Source organism: Schistocerca serialis, chromosome 10 (genome assembly GCF_023864345.2).
Source record: "Schistocerca serialis cubense isolate TAMUIC-IGC-003099 chromosome 10, iqSchSeri2.2, whole genome shotgun sequence".
NCBI classification, from domain to species: Eukaryota; Metazoa; Arthropoda; class Insecta; order Orthoptera; family Acrididae; genus Schistocerca; species Schistocerca serialis.
Genome location: NC_064647.1, coordinates 231622276 through 231639513, shown reverse-complemented (window position 1 = coordinate 231639513; position 17238 = coordinate 231622276). Strand labels below are relative to the sequence as shown.

The window sequence follows — 17238 nt, the reverse complement described above, 5'->3', positions numbered from 1 at the left end:
GAGGGTCTATACAAGGGCGATGTACTTGAGGACAATATTATGGAAATGGAAGAGGATGTAATGAGGATGAAACGGGAGATATGATACTGCGTGAAGAGTTTGACAGAGCACTGAAAGACCTGAGTCGAAACAAGGCCCCCGGAGTAGACAACATTCCATTAGAACTACTGACAGCCTTGGGAGAGCCAGCCCTGACGAAACTCTACCATCTGGTGAGCAAGATGTATGAGACAGGCGAAATACCCTCAGACTTCAAGAAGAATATAATAATTCGAATCCGAAAGAAAGTAGGTGTTGACAGATGTGAAAATTACCGAACTATCAGTTTAATAAGCCACGACTGCAAAATACTAACGCGAATTCTTTACAGACGAATGGAAAAACTAGTAGAAGCCGACCTCGCGGCAGATCAGTTTGGATTCCGTAGTAATGTTGGAACACGTGAGGCAATACTGACCCTACGACTTATCTTAGAAAATAGATTAAGGAAAGGCAAACCTACGTTTCTAGCATTTGTAGACTTAGAGAAAGCTTTTGACAATGTTGACTGGAATACTGTCTTTCAAATTCTGAAGGTGGCAGGGGTAAAATACAGGGAGCGAAAGGCTATTTACAATTTGTACAGAAACGAGATGGCAGTTATAAGAGTTGAGGGGCATGAGAGGGAAGCAGTGGTTGGGAAGGGAGTGAGGCAGGGTTGTAGCCTCTCCCCGATGTTATTCAATCTGTATATTGAGCAAGCAGTAAAGAAAACAAAAGAAAAATTCGGAGTAGGTATTAAAATCCATGGAGAAGAAATAAAAACTTTGAGGTTTGCCGATGACATTGTAATTCTGTCAGAGACAGCAAAGGACTTGGAAGAGCAGTTGAAATGAATGGACAGTGTCTTGAAAGGAGGATAAAAGATGAACATCAACAAAAGCAAAGCGAGGATAATGGAATGTAGTCGAATTAAGTCGGGTGATGCTGAGGGAATTGGGTTAGCAAATGGGACACTTAAAGTAGTAGATGAGTTTTGCTATTTGGGGAGCAAAATAACTGATGATGATCGAAATAGAGAGGATATAAAATGTAGACTGGCAATGGCAAGGAAAGCGTTTCTGAAGAAGAGAAATTTGTTAACATCGAGTATAGATTTAAGTGCCAGGAAGTCGTTTCTGAAAGTATTTGCAAGGAGTGTAGCCATGTATGGAAGTGAAACATTGACGATAAATAGTTTGGACAAGAAGAGAATAGAAGCTTTCGTAATGTGGTGCTACAGAAGAATGCTGAAGATTAGATGGGTAGATCACATAACTAATGAGGAGGTATTGAATAGAATTGGGTAGAAGAGGAGTTTGTGGCACAACTTGACAAGAAGGAGGGACCGGTTAGTAGGACATGTTCTGAGGCATCAAGGGATCACAAATTTAGCATTGGAGGACAGCGTGGAGGGTAAAAATCGTAGAGGGAGACCAAGAGATGAATACACTAAACAGATTCAGAAGGATGTAGGTTGTAGTAGGTACTGGGAGATGAAGAAGCTTGCACAGGATAGAGTAGCATGGAGAGCTGCATCAAACCAGTCTCAGGACTGAAGACCACAACAACAGCAACAACAACAACAACACATAACAGTGTCATGCGCATACAGTTGAAACAATAGTCATAAGTAGGGTTTGAACGCAGGACCTTTGGCACGATGACCTAACGCTCTACCAACTCACCAACGTGAAATCCACGAAACTATCATCCACAAATACACCTCTCCTCTACTTCGTACTTCTGGTGTTATCTTTAATTACCGTTCACGGGTGTTCCACTGGACAACAGCACGTAGCACGAAATAAATCGGAGTTTTGGTCGACATTCTTACCGACACACAGCTTTTGGTACCGACCTGGGTGTCTGACACGTGGAGGTTTGGGTGTGAGTAATCTCGTCTCCTCCTACATTCACTCAGCGGCGACACTTTCTCGTGTATACATGTCCGGCTTGTCAGTCTGTTTATCGATGCTACAGAGAACGCACAACTAAGGCCCGTTCCAAGTTAATGACGCAAGCGCGAGGAATAAGTATGAGGAGGAATAAGGAGATATACTATAACAATTTATAGATATAAAAGGTACAACTGCTGAACTGTATGAAATAAAATCGTCATAACTTCTGAACGGTTTTCGTTAGGACGTTCAAGATGCACGGTTGGCCAAGATGCATGATGTCAATTAGTATGCGCTGTGTGGTTTCGTTTAGCGACGAAGCCCACTTTCATTCGGATGGGTTCGTCAACAAGAAGACTGGCCCTTTTTGGGGACTGAAAATCCGGATTTCGCGATCGATAAGTCTCTTCACCCCCAACGGGTGACTGTGTGGTGTGCAATGTTCAGCCACGGAATAATCGGTGCGATATTACATTTTGGGACGGTGTCTACCGAACGGTTTTGGAAGATGAGTTCATCCCCATTATCCAAGGAAACCCTGATTTCGACAGGCAGTGGTCGATACAAGACGGAGCTCGACCCCATCGAGGTAGGAGATTGTTTGATGTCCTGGAGGAGCATTCTGGCTCTGGAGTACCCAGAGGCCACTGGCATGGGCCTCGATATTCTCCGGGTCTCAACGCATGCGACACCTTTTTCTGCGGCTGTATTAATGACAAGGTCCACAGCAATGACTCCGAAACCATTGCTGAGCTGAAAACAGCCATGCAGTAGGTCATCGACAGCATCCATGTTCCGACACTTCAGCGGATCATGCAGGATTTCGCTATTTGTCTGCGCCACATCATCGCCAATGATGGCGCGCATATCGAACATGTCATAACCTACCGAGTGATCGAAAAGTCAGTATAAACTTCAAAACTTAATAAACCACGGAATAATGTAGATAGAGAGGTAAAAATTGACACACATGCCTGGAATGAAATGGGGTTTTATTAGCATAAAAAAAGTTCACAAAGTGTCCGACAGATGGCGCTGGACAGCAAAACGTCAGTGACTGCGTATGACAATCGTGTATAAAAGGAGCTGTAATGAGAGAGAGAGTCAGATGCGCCAGCAGTCGCAGCATGTTGACGTTACCTGAAAAGGCGCTTTTAGTGAAACTGTATTATCAGAATCGGGGATGTGCTAGTTCAGCGTTACGATCCTATCGCCATAGCAAGGGGATTCGAACGGGTAAAGGTCCGTTGACAAATGCAGCTGTGGCGAGAATGACTTCGAAGTTCGAAGCCATGGGTTGTTTAGACGATAGACCCCGTAGTGGCCGACCGAGCACAAGGCGTAATGCTGCTGAGACAGTTCAGGAAGAAATGGAGACTGTAGCGGGTTCGTCTATGCACGTGAAAGTCACCGCTCGTGCAGTCGCACGTCGCACCGGCATTCCATACACTACTGTTTGGTTGGCACTTAGGCGTACCCTCCGATGCTATCCGTACAAAATCCATCGGCATCATGGCCTGTTACGTGGCGATTTAGTGCAGCGGAGGGCATTTGCAGTGTGGGCGTTTCAGAAGATGGCGGAAGATGGCGATTGGTTGAGTAACGTGTTGTGGACCGACGAAGCTCATTTCACGCACCGATGGTGTTTCAACGCCCACAACTGCAGAATTTGGGCTACCGAAAATCCTAGAACTCCATTGCACGACGAGAAAGTCACGGTATGGGTTGGATTTACCACATCTACCGTAATCGGGCCTTTTTTCTTCGAGGAAATGTGTGATTCTGGTTTTGCAACTGCTACCGTGATGGGTGAGAGGTACGCCGATATGTTACAGAATCGCAACATCCCCAGCCTGGCTGATAAACACCTGCTGGAACGTACGATGTTTATGCAGGATGGCACTCCACCCCATATTGCTAGAGGCGTGGAAGATCTCTTGCGCGCGTCGTTTGGTAAAGATAGTGTGCTCAGCCGCCACTTTCGTCATGCTTGGCCTCCCAGGTCCCTATACCTCAGTCCGTGCGAGTATTGGCTTTGGGGTTACCTGAAGTCGCAAGTGAATCGTGATCGACCGACATCTCTATGGGTGCTGAAAGACAACATCCGACGCCGATGCCTCACCATAACTCCGGACATGCTTTAGAGTGCTGTTCACAACATTATTCCTCGACTACAGCTATTGTTGAGGAATGATGGTGGACATATTGAGCATTTAACATGAGTGACGTAGGAGTAAATATCCTCAGAGTAGTGAAGCAACTCAAAACACGTAATAAAAGCAAGTCTTCTGGTCCAGACTGTATACCAGTTATGTTCCTTTCAGAGTATGCTGATGCATAAGCTCCATACTTAACAATCATATACAACCGTTCGCTCGACGAAAGATCCGTACCCAAAGACTGGAAAGTTGCACAGGTCACACCAATATTCAAGAAAGGTAGTAGGAGTAATCCACTAAATTACAGGCCCATATCGTTAACGTCGACATGCAGCAGCATTTTAGAACATATATTGTGTTCAAACATTATGAATTGCCTCGAAGGAAACGGTCTATTGACACACAGTCAACATGGGTTTAGAAAACATCGTTCCTGTGAAACACAACTAGCTCTTTATTCACATGAAGAGCTGAGTGCTACTGACAAGGGATTTCAGATCGATTCCGTATTCCTGGATTTCCGGAAGGCTTTTGACAATGTATCACACAAACGGCTCGTAGTAAAACTGCGTGCTTACCGAATATCGTCTCAGTTATGTGACTGGATTTGCGATTTCCTTTCAGAGAGGTCACAGTTGGCAGTAATTGACGGAAAGTCATCGAGTAAATCAGAAGTGATTTCAGGCGTTCCCCAAGGTAGTGTTATAGGCCCTTTGCTGTTCCTTATCTATATAAACGATTTGGGAGACAATCTGAGCAGCCGTCTGCCGTTGTTTGCAGATGACGCTGTCGTTTATTTTGTTGACACCGACCTACATAGGGAGGAACGATCAGCACGATAAAATAAGGGAAATCAGAGCTCGTACGGAAAGATACAGGTGTTCATTCTTTCCGCGCACCATACGTATTGGAATAATAGAGAATTGTGAAGGTGATTCGATGAACCCTCTGCCAGGCACTTAAATGTGATTTGCACAGTATCGATGTAGATGTAGATCCCTCAAGAAAGAAACTGAGTCTAACTGATTTTTAATAAACGACTGAAAATATCCAACTGACTCTCTTTCTGTTTACAGTACGAGGTAGGCAGTCCGGCTTTTAAGGCAGAAGTCCGGTCAAATATAACGCCCTGACCGGTTTTTACTTATTTTTATATATTTATTTATTTATTTTTACCTAGAAATACTCCACATGGCTGAGTCGGATTTCATCTTGTAGTCTCCTCCCTCCCTTCCTGATTCCACCTGTTGTCCACATTAAACAATGCCCAGTCCAGGTAATTAATAAGCAAATACTTTTATGAAGTTTTGAGAGGAGCAAAGATTACAATAAGCTTTCAGGTTTACTTAGCTTTGTCATGTTGAGATGGCTCCAGTTCAGCTTCTCTACGGGTCTGATTCTTGATGCTGAAACTAAATAAATTTGAAGGTTGTTGTTGCAGCATATTCTACGTAAATATATTTTCTCTCATTTTAGTATATTACAGTATTTCTTCACGTTAACAAAGCCGAAATTGCATTGTTCGCACAAAAGTACAAAAATGCCTCCGATCATGTCAAAAAATGGCTCTGAGCACTATGGGAGTTAACTTCTGAGGTCATCAGTCCCCTAGAACTTAGAACTACCTAACTATCGTAAGGACATCTCATACATCCATGCCCGAGGCAGGATTCGAACCTGCGACCGTAGCGGTCCCGCGGTTCCAGACTGAAGCGCCTAGAACAGCTCGGCCACTCCGGCCGGCAACCGATCATGTCAGAGGCAACTTAAAACTCTCACACTCTGCGGAAATAACAATATTCCAAAGGGTTTACAATTTTTCTTAACAAGTGAATTTCTACTTGTTTTCGCTACATTATTAATTTCGATTATTATTTTATAAATGAATCCAGAAATAAACATAGTAAACAGTACAGAATTGCGTAATTAATCATATAAAATTAAAGTGTGCGAATAATTCGTAATTTCAAATGTTTCTAAAAAAAAAAAGTTTATTCGTAAATTCAGAACTGGTACTTATCGATTATAACATCGAACTAAGATATTTTATAAAAGCCTGCCGGAGTGGCCGAGCGGTTCGAGGCGCTTCAGTCTGGAACCGTGCGACCGCTACGGTCGCAGGTTCGAATCCTGCCTCGGGCATGGATATGTGCGATTTCCTTAGGTTATTCCATGTAGGCGTTCACGTCCGTCGGCTTTATCAGTAAACTCTTCCGGGCTAAGTTGCCGTGGTCGATCTGTAGAACTTCTTCTCCCTGACGTTTCGTTCTCAACTACGGAGAACATCTTCCGAGGTGAGTCGACGACTGGCTGCTAGGAGCTGGGGCCGCCGCTTATATAAAGATTGTAGGGGGCGCCACCACACGTCACGTGGCGTCGATGTGCAGCTATCTCTGGCTATCGTCTGTTCTCTCGATTGCAGGCAATCGATTGTCACGTGATTGATGCAACGTCGACCGCCATATCTTATCCAATTTTAATCCTTCTTCTTTACGATTAAAATTGTATTGATGTTTGTGGATTTCAATTGCCTCTCTATACATACATGTATAATAGAGCGACGTCCTCGCTAGCACACTTGTTTCACCAAATTTTATTTCGTGATCTCCATCCTTAAAAAACATGTTCCGCTACTGCCGATTTGTTGATATGTCCCAAGCGACAGTTTCTTTTGTGCTCCGTCAACCGTGTATTGATGCTTCTTTTTGTAGTTCCTATGTAAACCCTGCCACAACTACACGGAATTTTATATACCCCGGGGGTAGCTAGGGGGTGACGAGCATCTTTTGTTGATCTTAGGCATTCACTAATTTTCTTAGTAGGTCTAAAAATGGTCTCTACCTGAAACTTGGCTAGTACTTTTCCAATGCGATCCGTGATATTATGGATGAACGGAAGAAATACTTTTCCAGCTGATAGTTGTTGCTGTCTCCTATTTTTAGGCCTTTTTCTATTTGGGTGAAGTGCTCGGTTAATCTCGTTTTTCGTATAACCATTTTTCGCAAAGGCTATTCGTAAATGATTTAGTTCTTCTTGTAAGTAGCCTGGTTCACAAATATTATTGGCCCTATCCACTAGTGTTTTTATGACCCCCCTTTTTTGCCTAGGGTGGTGATTTGAGTTCTTATGGAGGTAGCGATCAGTATGTGTACCTCTCCTGTAGACCTTATGGCCTAAGGTCCCATCCGTCCGTTTGATAACTGATACATCCAAGAAGTTAAGTTGTCCATTCTCCTCCTTCTCCATAGTAAATTTAATCTTTGGGTTGATGCTATTTAAGTGTACCAGAAAATCATTCAAGTCTTCTTCCTCATGATTCCATATTACAAAGGTATCATCCACATACCGATACCACTTCGAGGGGCTTTTTTTGGCCGACTGCAGTGCTTGATGTTCAAAATATTCCATGAATAAATTCGCAATTGCGGGACTTAGGGGGCTTCCCATGGCTACCCCATCGATCTGTTCATAAAATTCACCATTGTACTGAAAATAGGTTGAGGATAGACAGTGTTGGAACAGGGCTACTATATCAGTAGGGAACATATCGGCTATATGGGAGAGAGTTTCATCAACTGGAACCATCGTGAACAAAGACACTATATCAAAACTGACAAGTATGTCATTAGGACCGACAGTAATTTCCCTCAATTTCTCAATGAAGTGTAGAGAGTTTTTAATATGACTCTCAGTTTTGCCTATGTAAGGTTGCAACAAAGAGGCAAGGTGTCTGGCTAGTTCTTGGGTAGGAGCTCCAATTGCGCTGACTATTGGTCTCAAAGGAACACCAGGTTTATGTATCTTTGGTAATCCATATAATCTCGGAGGATAAGCCTCAGTTTTATACTTTTTAACTTCTGTAGGAATGGAAGACTGTTTTATCAGACGATTGGTGGCATTCAGCACATTTGTTGTGGGATCCTTTTTCAACTTCTTGTATGTGCTGGGTTCCAGGAGATCACTGATCTTCTTGTGATAATCCTCAGTATTCATTAAAACAGTAACATTTCCCTTGTCAGCGGCAACTATAATAACATTCTTGTCTGCATTGATCTCCCGCAATGCCTTCCTTTCCCCTTGAGACAGATTGCTGCTGGGTGGCTTAGCTTTGCGTAATATCCTGGAGGTTTCCATTCTAATTTCATCAGCGGAATATGATGGTAACTGACGAATTCCTGCATTTATATTAGCAATAATGTCCTCCACAGGAATCTTGGATGGAGTTATTGCAAAATTCCCTCCTTTAGACAGAACAGAAAGTTCTTCCTTAGACAATTCTTTTTCCGATAAATTAATAACCGTTTGGGAATTGTTTGGAATCGGTGTTTCCTGTCGACCCTCTTGTAGACGATTAAACTTCTCCTTCTGCCTATTGGAAGACACTTCTGCACTAATCTCCATAGATCTAAATGTTAAACTGTCCACTTTGTTCCAATGACAAAACTGCATAGTATTGCTAATAAGTAAATGAAGATTTAGCAGTTGGCCATCACATACCGCCAGTCCTCGTCGTGTCTTTGTTGCAACCTTACATAGGCAAAACTGAGAGTCATATTAAAAACTCTCTACACTTCATTGAGAAATTGAGGGAAATTACTGTCGGTCCTAATGACATACTTGTCAGTTTTGATATAGTGTCTTTGTTCACGATGGTTCCAGTTGATGAAACTCTCTCCCATATAGCCGATATGTTCCCTACTGATATAGTAGCCCTGTTCCAACACTGTCTATCCTCAACCTATTTTCAGTACAATGGTGAATTTTATGAACAGATCGATGGGGTAGCCATTGGAAGCCCCCTAAGTCCTGCAATTGCGAATTTATTCATGGAATATTTTGAACATCAAGCACTGCAGTTGGCCAAAAAAAGCCCCTCGAAGTGGTATCGGTATGTGGATGATACCTTTGTAATATGGAATCATGAGGAAGAAGACTTGAATGATTTTCTGGTACACTTAAATAGCATCAACCCAAAGATTAAATTTACTATGGAGAAGGAGGAGAATGGACAACTTAACTTCTTGGATGTATCAGTTATCAAACGGACGGATGGGACCTTAGGCCATAAGGTCTACAGGAGAGGTACACATACTGATCGCTACCTCCATAAGAACTCAAATCACCACCCTAGGCAAAAAAGGGGGGTCATAAAAACACTAGTGGATAGGGCCAATAATATTTGTGAACCAGGCTACTTACAAGAAGAACTAAATCATTTACGAATGGCCTTTGCGAAAAATGGTTATACGAGAAACGAGATTAACCGAGCACTTCACCCAAATAGAAAAATGCCTAAAAATAGGAGACAGCAACAACCATCAGCTGGAAAAGTATTTCTTCCGTTCATCCATAATATCACGGATCGCATTGGAAAAGTACTAGCCAAATTTCAGGTAGAGACCATTTTTAGACCTACTAAGAAAATTAGTGAATGCCTAAGATCAACAAAAGATGCTCGTCACCCCCTAGCTACCCCCGGGGTATATAAAATTCCGTGTAGTTGTGGCAGGGTTTACATAGGAACTACAAAAAGAAGCATCAATACACGGTTGACGGAGCACAAAAGAAACTGTCGCTTGGGACATATCGACAAATCGGCAGTAGCGGAACATGTTTTTTAAGGATGGTGATCACGAAATAAAATTTGGTGAAACAAGCGTGCTAGCGAGGACGTCGCTCTATTATACACGTATGTATAGAGAGGCAATTGAAATCCACAAACATCAATACAATTTTAATCGTAAAGAAGAAGGATTAAAATTGGATAAGATATGGCGGTCGACGTTGCATCAGTCACGTGACAATCGATTGCCTGCAATCGAGAGAACAGACGATAGCCAGAGATAGCTGCACATCGACGCCACGTGACGTGTGGTGGCGCCCCCTACGATCTCTATATAAGCGGCGGCCCCAGATCCTAGCAGCCAGTCGTCGACTCACCTCGGAAGATGTTCTCCGTAGTTGAGAACGAAACGTCAGGGAGAAGAAATTCTACAGATCGACCACGGCAACTTAGCCCGGAAGAGTTTACTGATTCCTTAGGTTAGTTAGGTTTAAGTAGTTCTAAGTTCTAGGGGACTGATGACCTCAGCTGTTAAGTCCCATAGTGCTCAGAGCCATTTGAACCATATTTTATAAGGTAACTCCTTTTCATAAATTTTAGCTTGAAAATTATAGGAAAGTTTTTCAGGAAAGCAAGTAAGATAATATTGACCTGTCCAAAATTCGAAAAATAATACTGGTATCGATAACTACTGTTGAGTGAAAGTAATGCTAGAGGAGGATGTCCCGTTGCAACCCTCATGAGCGCATCGGAGGGTGTAGTGATCCCAGTTTTGAAATGGTGTCCAGTTGCGTGCGAGGTAAAAGAAAAAAAAAAATAAATGGACGACGAAAGAGAGAGAAATCGGGGCAAGGAGAGGAGGAAAGAGTAGCGGGGGGGGGGGGGGGCAGATAGATCTGACCGGAAGTTCGGCGCAGGCGCCACAATGGAGCATCGGAAGTGACGCGTGGACTAACCGCACCCTGGCGGAACTTCCGGGAGATTGTTTCCTAGCGCACCCGGTGCATGCTGTGTGTGTGTGTGTGTGTGTGTGTGTGTGTGTGTGAGAGAGAGAGAGAGAGAGAGAGAGAGAGAGAGAGAGAGAGAGAACGGACGGTAGGCAACTGGCTAAGCGACCAGTTGTTTGCCGGCGTGATCGGCACGAGTTTCCACAGCGCCTCGCAAGTTCGGTGCGTGTCGATTTCGGGAGTTGTAACTGGTTCGAGATCGGGATTACGTGTTAGCGCGTCGTGCGTCGGTTCCGTTGACAGTCGAACCGACATTTCTCGCGGATGGGAAGCGTCCAACAGCTGCACACCAGCACTTCCTCCCGTGGAGGATGCTCCGCGTCTTCTGCGAGGGTCTGACGTCATTACGAGCGGTCGGAGTGACGTCAGCGTCTGCTTTCGGTGCGGTTGCCGCAGTCGCCGTGTTGACCGAGTGTTCTCGCGCCAGTATCTGTCTGTCTGCAGTGTGTCGATGTCTGCGTCACTGTGGCTGCTGGCGGCACGCTCGTGACCCCCTGTGCCTATCCAGAACTGTGTGGGCAGTGTCACCTCCTATATAGTGGGGACTTGAGGCAGTAGACACTTCCCTCCCCTTGAAAGTTACTTATTTGTGGCAAACTGTCTTTTGCGCGGTCGATGGAAACTGCAGGGGTACACCTAAAGACCACGACTGAATGCCTACTCTATGACTGACTATTTAAACTGTTCGAGTCTCACGTTCTATGAGATCGCAGTTCACATGCCGGCTCCGCCAACCAGATTTAGCTACTCCGCGACTTACGTGTTCCATGGCCTCGCTCAATCCTTAATGCCGCGTGCTGGCGTAGCTCTTTTCTCCATCCTTGGCCAACCTCCCGTCTTCAGACCGTAAAATAAGTGAAAAATACATTACTCAAAAAAACACGCAGTAAAAACTGTCGCGTTCAAGCTTACCCTCTTTTCGTGTTACGTCGGGGATACCGGCAACGTCTTTGCAACAATACAATTTCGGTTTTACTGCCGAAGCAGATCAGCTTCTACCAAATCTATCGCACGATTTCGCGTTCTCGAGTGTTAACTGTTTCAAACTTTCGCTACACGTTGCCAGCTAGTTCTGCTATCGGTGGCTTCTGCACAGGTTCTCTCTGGTACTATCCGCTGTCTACATCGTGGATAGGGGCACGCACTAGTATATTCTATCTATCTCTATTTAAGAAATTTCGCTTTTCTCTATTGTTGTTTTTTTTCGAATATATCTAATTTTGAGAGTACTTACCTAACGATACGGCAATAGCAGATGTGACGTGCTGCTGGGGTGCATACTAGATACTGCGATATACAGTAATGAAGCACAACTTACTGTGTTACTATTTTCAACCCTCGTTCTGCTATACAGATTTAGGCTCTTCGTCTTTCCGTGAGGTGAATTCCCGGATGACTCCTTGACCGAATCCCTCGTTCCACCCTTACCCTGCTTAGTTCTAAAGCTGCTTATTTGAATTTCGGCCTTTTCTTCCTTGTTTAAATTTCGACCTTTTCTTCCTTTCATTATTAAAGTGGCCTCCACAAAAACTTTCGAAGACTTCAGTGCGAGGTGTTAAAAGCTATAAATGAAGGCTCTGAAGATATGTAAACACAACACTCAGGTGAACGGATGTGACAACACGTTGCATATTGATATTTAGTCCCTTGAGCATATGGCCATATTCTGAACACATATTTACATAAAATACACAATGACAATAATTAGTTTATTTGAGGTACTGAGTAGGTCACACAATAGCGGCGAGCGCTTCAATTCAAGATTCACAGTAACAAATAGCTGGTGCGTATCTCTTCTTACGTAAACACTTCGTCATTTTTACAGTGTAAACCCGTTCACCTTTCTCGCATTGACTGCCGTGTATTTCTGTCGGTATTTATTACGGAGTTGCTCTAAATGTATAAATTTCTTTTGCTGAGGTACCTTATTAGTAGCTCGTAGACGATAATTGTCGCTTATCCCAACGTAGTAACACAGCACTCCTGGACGCGAGGAATGGTGAATATTCGGTTATTAGGTACTTAACAAGCCCTTCTTACTGAATTCCTTAGCAGGGGGCCAGCAAAGAAGAGGTGGTCGACATCCTCAACATTTTAATTCCTGCCCTCACAATAGACTATTTCAGTATCCCGTGTGATACAAAAGCCTTGCAAAGCTATAGTCGGTTTTGTGGAACAAAAGTTTCGGTGGGATCTCGACTTCGACTGCCTCGTGGTAACCGCCTTTTAATTGCCTCGATTCGTTCTAGTATTCTTGCCTGAGGAGTTTAATGCGGCTTTTAACAAAGTTACAACATTCTTTGTGGGGTAATTTTATACCAAGTATATCTAGAGGTACCTCCGTTAATATTGCTCCCTTCGCAACTGCATGTATTTTTTTGCTGCACCCGCTTTGAGTGCCGTCGTCTTCGTGAGAGCTCCATTTTCTGTTGTACTGCTCTATTATGTCGATGGTCTAATTGTATCTACTGGCTTGGAAACGTCAGCGATATTGCCGTTACTCATAAAAGAAGAAAGCGCCCATAATAGCGAGGAAGGGAGGAAGAATCGATGAGTTGTTAGAGACTGTTCTTGGATTTCAGCTGAAGAAGGATCTCGATGCAACACCGGGTACGGTAAAGAAGAGAACAGTCTATGCTGGTGGCAGTAATGCGCCGAATGGCTTCCCTGTGGACGGCAAAGAAAGAGGAGCAGAAACGACTGTCGACGGAGCCGCGAGAGAAAAGTTGGATAAAAGAACCGAGGCTAGGAGCGTAGAAACGGTTTCTGAGGAAAGTACACACTGTTGCAGGAAGCAGTTGGGTGATCGAGCCGCGTATGAAGCGAACTGGTGGAGATGACAAAGAAGTGATTTCTGAGAATAAAGTTGATGGAACTATAGGACAGGGGAAAACGAGAGGCGTGGGGGTGGTTCGGGTTGGCATAGCAGGAGGGGAGGAGCAGGACAGCGGTGATAAAGCTGAAGGCGACGTGTGGACTGTCAGTTGCTTTGGACGGGACAGCAGCGTGCGTGACGTCATACGTAGCCAGCGAAGAAGCGAGCCATGGTGTCCGACACGCCGACGCGGAAGAGGCTCAAGAACTTCCGACAGGTACAGTACGTTCGGCTGACGGAAGCAGCGTCCGAATTTCACTTCTCAATTTACAAGTGAGTTTTGGAAACCAGGCTGCAAATTTTCGCTCCCTGCGAATTTCCATACCCACACACTTGTTACAATTGCTTAAGTCCAGTTTTATACATTTTTTTAGTGAATTCTGAAGGTGGCAGGGGTAAAATACAGGAAGCGAAAGGCTATTTACAATTTCTACAGAAAGCAGATGGCAGTTATAGGAGTCCAGGAGTATGAAAGGGAAGCAGCGGTTGGGAAGGGAGTCAGACAGGGTTGTAACCTATCCCTGATGTTATTCAATCTTTATATTGAGCAAGCAATAAAGGAAACCAAAGAAAAGTTCGGAGTAGGTAATAAAATCAATGGAGAAGAAATAAAAACTTTGAGGTTCGCTGATGACATTGCAATTCTGCCAGAGACAGCAAAGGACTTGGAAGAGCAGTTCAACGGAATAGACAGTGTCTTGAGAGGAGGATATAAGATGAACATCAACAAAAGCAAAACGAGGATAATGGAATGTAGTCGAATTAAGTCGGGTGATGCTGAGGGAATTAGATTAGGAAATGAGACACTTAAAGTAGTAAAGGAGTTTTGCTATTTGAGGAGCAAAATAACTGATGATGGTCGAAGTAGAGAGGATATAAAATGTAGACTGGCAATGGCAAGGAAAGCGTTTCTGAAGAAGAGAAATTTTTTAACATCGAGTATAGATTTAAGTGTCAGGAGGTTTTGAAACGTGGTGCTACAGAATAATGTTGAAAATTAGGTGGTAGATCACGTAACTAATGAGGAGGTACTGAACAGAATTGGGGAGAAATTTGTGGCAAACCTGAAAACCTGACTAGAAGAAGGGATCGGTTGGTAAAATACATTCTGAGACATCAAGGGATGGCTACTTTAGTACTGGAGGGAAGTTGCGGGGGGGGGGGGGGGGGGGAAATCGTAGAGGGAGACCAAGAGATGAATACACTAAGCAGATTCAGAAGGATGTAGGCTGCAGTAGGTACTGGGAGATGAAGAAGCTTGCACAGGATAGAGTAGCATGGAGAGCTGCATCAAACCAGTCTCTGGACTGAAGACCACAACAACAACGTCTGGAACATTTTCACAAATGAACTGTTAAATGGACTTATGTCCATGCACCATAAACACCTTAAAATACTTATAAATTGCGTCTGAAATCAAAAGTGGTGTGACAAAACGTCCATGAATAACAGTATCAGCAGTTATAGTAGTAGAAGTCACGCAGTTGAACCAGGCCGCGGCAAACAGTTTTTTTCTGTTCTCAAAAGTAGAATCAATAGACTTAATCTCTTTTAACAAGCAATGATTCATATATATTGTGGGTTGTGCACAGTGTGGGGTAGTCTCGTGCGAGCCGGGCTTGCTAAGGTTTTATTTTCCTGACGTCGATATTCGATGACAGTAAAAGAAGTGAACTGACTGAAACTCTTAAAGTAGGCCTAGTTACAAATAAATCATTGTGGAAATCACTCTACGTCAGTACTAACGTATCACCTCTGTCTTGATTTGTAGATCAGATGACTGTATGTCAAACCATAAACTTGTGTTTCTCTTCTGAAGACGGTTGGTGTATTCACTGATTTACAGTGATGAATTTAAAAACATTGTTTTGAATAATTTCTCGAAAACAGATGTTCTAGAATCAGTTTGTAATGAAGATTCTGAAAATTACTTTCATTTTCTTCTATTACGTAAGAATACTTAATAAAATAACCTATTATGTATTAAAAATTGAAGTAATCGCTATATAAATATTAAAAGTGCAATCAGTGCCTGTATTTTTGTAATTGTTTTATTTTCTTAGATATATAATAAAAATTCTACAAGCAGGCGACTTAACATTATGAGTACTCCATTGTATTAATATTCAAACTTTCCTCTTTGATTCCTCGCTGAACCTCATCTTTATCCCTCCTCTTCAACATCTAACAATAGTCGACCATCATATTTTCGTTACATCTTCACTGGTACCTCTCCTTAATATCGTGCTGGAAGTGTTCTCTTAGTTTGTGCCCCAGATTTTCATGGAAGTAGTCAATATGCGATTGTAGGAAATCGACTTGTACACTCATGCTACAACCAGAATTCTTGAAATTTTTCCAACACGATTTTGACAATCTTCTTCTAATTTCGATGTTTTTTACTCCCTAAAAAATCGTCAGGAACAGACCCGAAGGCAGTCCACATCTACATCCATACTCCGCAAGCCACCTGACTGTGTGTGGCGGAGGGTACCAGTCAATGTATCTTTGCCCTCTAAAATACACGGAATTCTCATATTTGTGCCTTTTCATCAATTTGTGACTTTGACGACCAACAAAAACTTCAGACTTCAATTTATTTTGACTGATGAAGAAAAACTTCGCAGAAAGGTATTTAAAGCATGATCCATAAATCCCAATTAGACAAGTAATGGTGGAAGCAACGTTTTTTTTTCTTTTTTTTTACCACAAGCTTTTCATGCAAATACCTCCTATTTGCCCAGAGTTTTAGCGAAGGCGAAAAATAGCGTCATACGTAAGATTTGTATGCTGCAATGCACTCGACCTATAGAGGTCAAATGAAGAACTGGATACTACCTTCGTAGCTCAATTGTGTTACAGGATGCCAATGTAGCGTAACTCGCATTTATCGTCCTTCGTAGAACTAGTATCCTGTTCAGGTGACCTGTGTAGGTAGTAATACTAGTGCTGGCGAAGGTGAGAAAAAGCGAAAGCTGTAAAATTTTTATTCGTACTGCACTTGACCAACCCTGCTTCCATATTCATAGAAATATATGAATGAGGCAAACTGAAGAGTAGGATACTATACTTAACATTACGTTTGGAATATGAATTTACATGCTATGTGTCTACCATCTGGTTTCTCTGTCCTACTTTCCTTTGTTTCTCAATACTCGTCTTTGCTGTTAAATCTGTGCAATACATCATCTCTGATAACTTCTGACGTCTCAAAAACATCGTTTCGTGTTGGGAGTGCCTATATTGTTGGCGACACCCCAAATCGATTTCGGCTTCCCGACCAGTGTTCGAGCTTTATGCTGTTCTCCAGGCTGTCCAATACATCCGCTGCCATCAGCGGATACAGTATGTTATCTGTTCAGATTCTCTCAGCTCTCTCCTCAGTCTCCAAGCTCTCTACCCTGTCCACCCTCTGGTCCACCGGATTCAGGACTGCCTACGCTTGCTCCACTTGGGGGGGCGTCTCTGTGGCGTTCCTCTGGATCCCAGGACACGTTGGTATCTGTGGAAATGAGGCGGCCGATATAGCGGCTAAGGCTGCAGTCTCTCTTCTTCCGCCAGCTATTCGCACGATTCCCTTCGCCGATCTACGGAGTGTTTTATGTCGTCGTGTTGCTCTTTTATGGGACGCACATTGGTCGACACTTCCCAATAATAAATTGCGGGACGTGAAATCTCTTCCTTGTGCTTGGACCTCTGCCTCCCGAACTCGTCG

The 17238-nt window shown here is 43.3% G+C and overlaps 1 protein-coding gene across 2 annotated transcripts in view; it reads left to right on the top strand.

Annotated features, from left to right (window-relative positions):
• The window catches only part of LOC126424930 (protein PALS1), a 795237-nt gene that overhangs the window by 658425 nt on the left and 119574 nt on the right, over positions 1–17238 (top strand). The gene's annotated exons all lie outside the window — the stretch shown is intronic.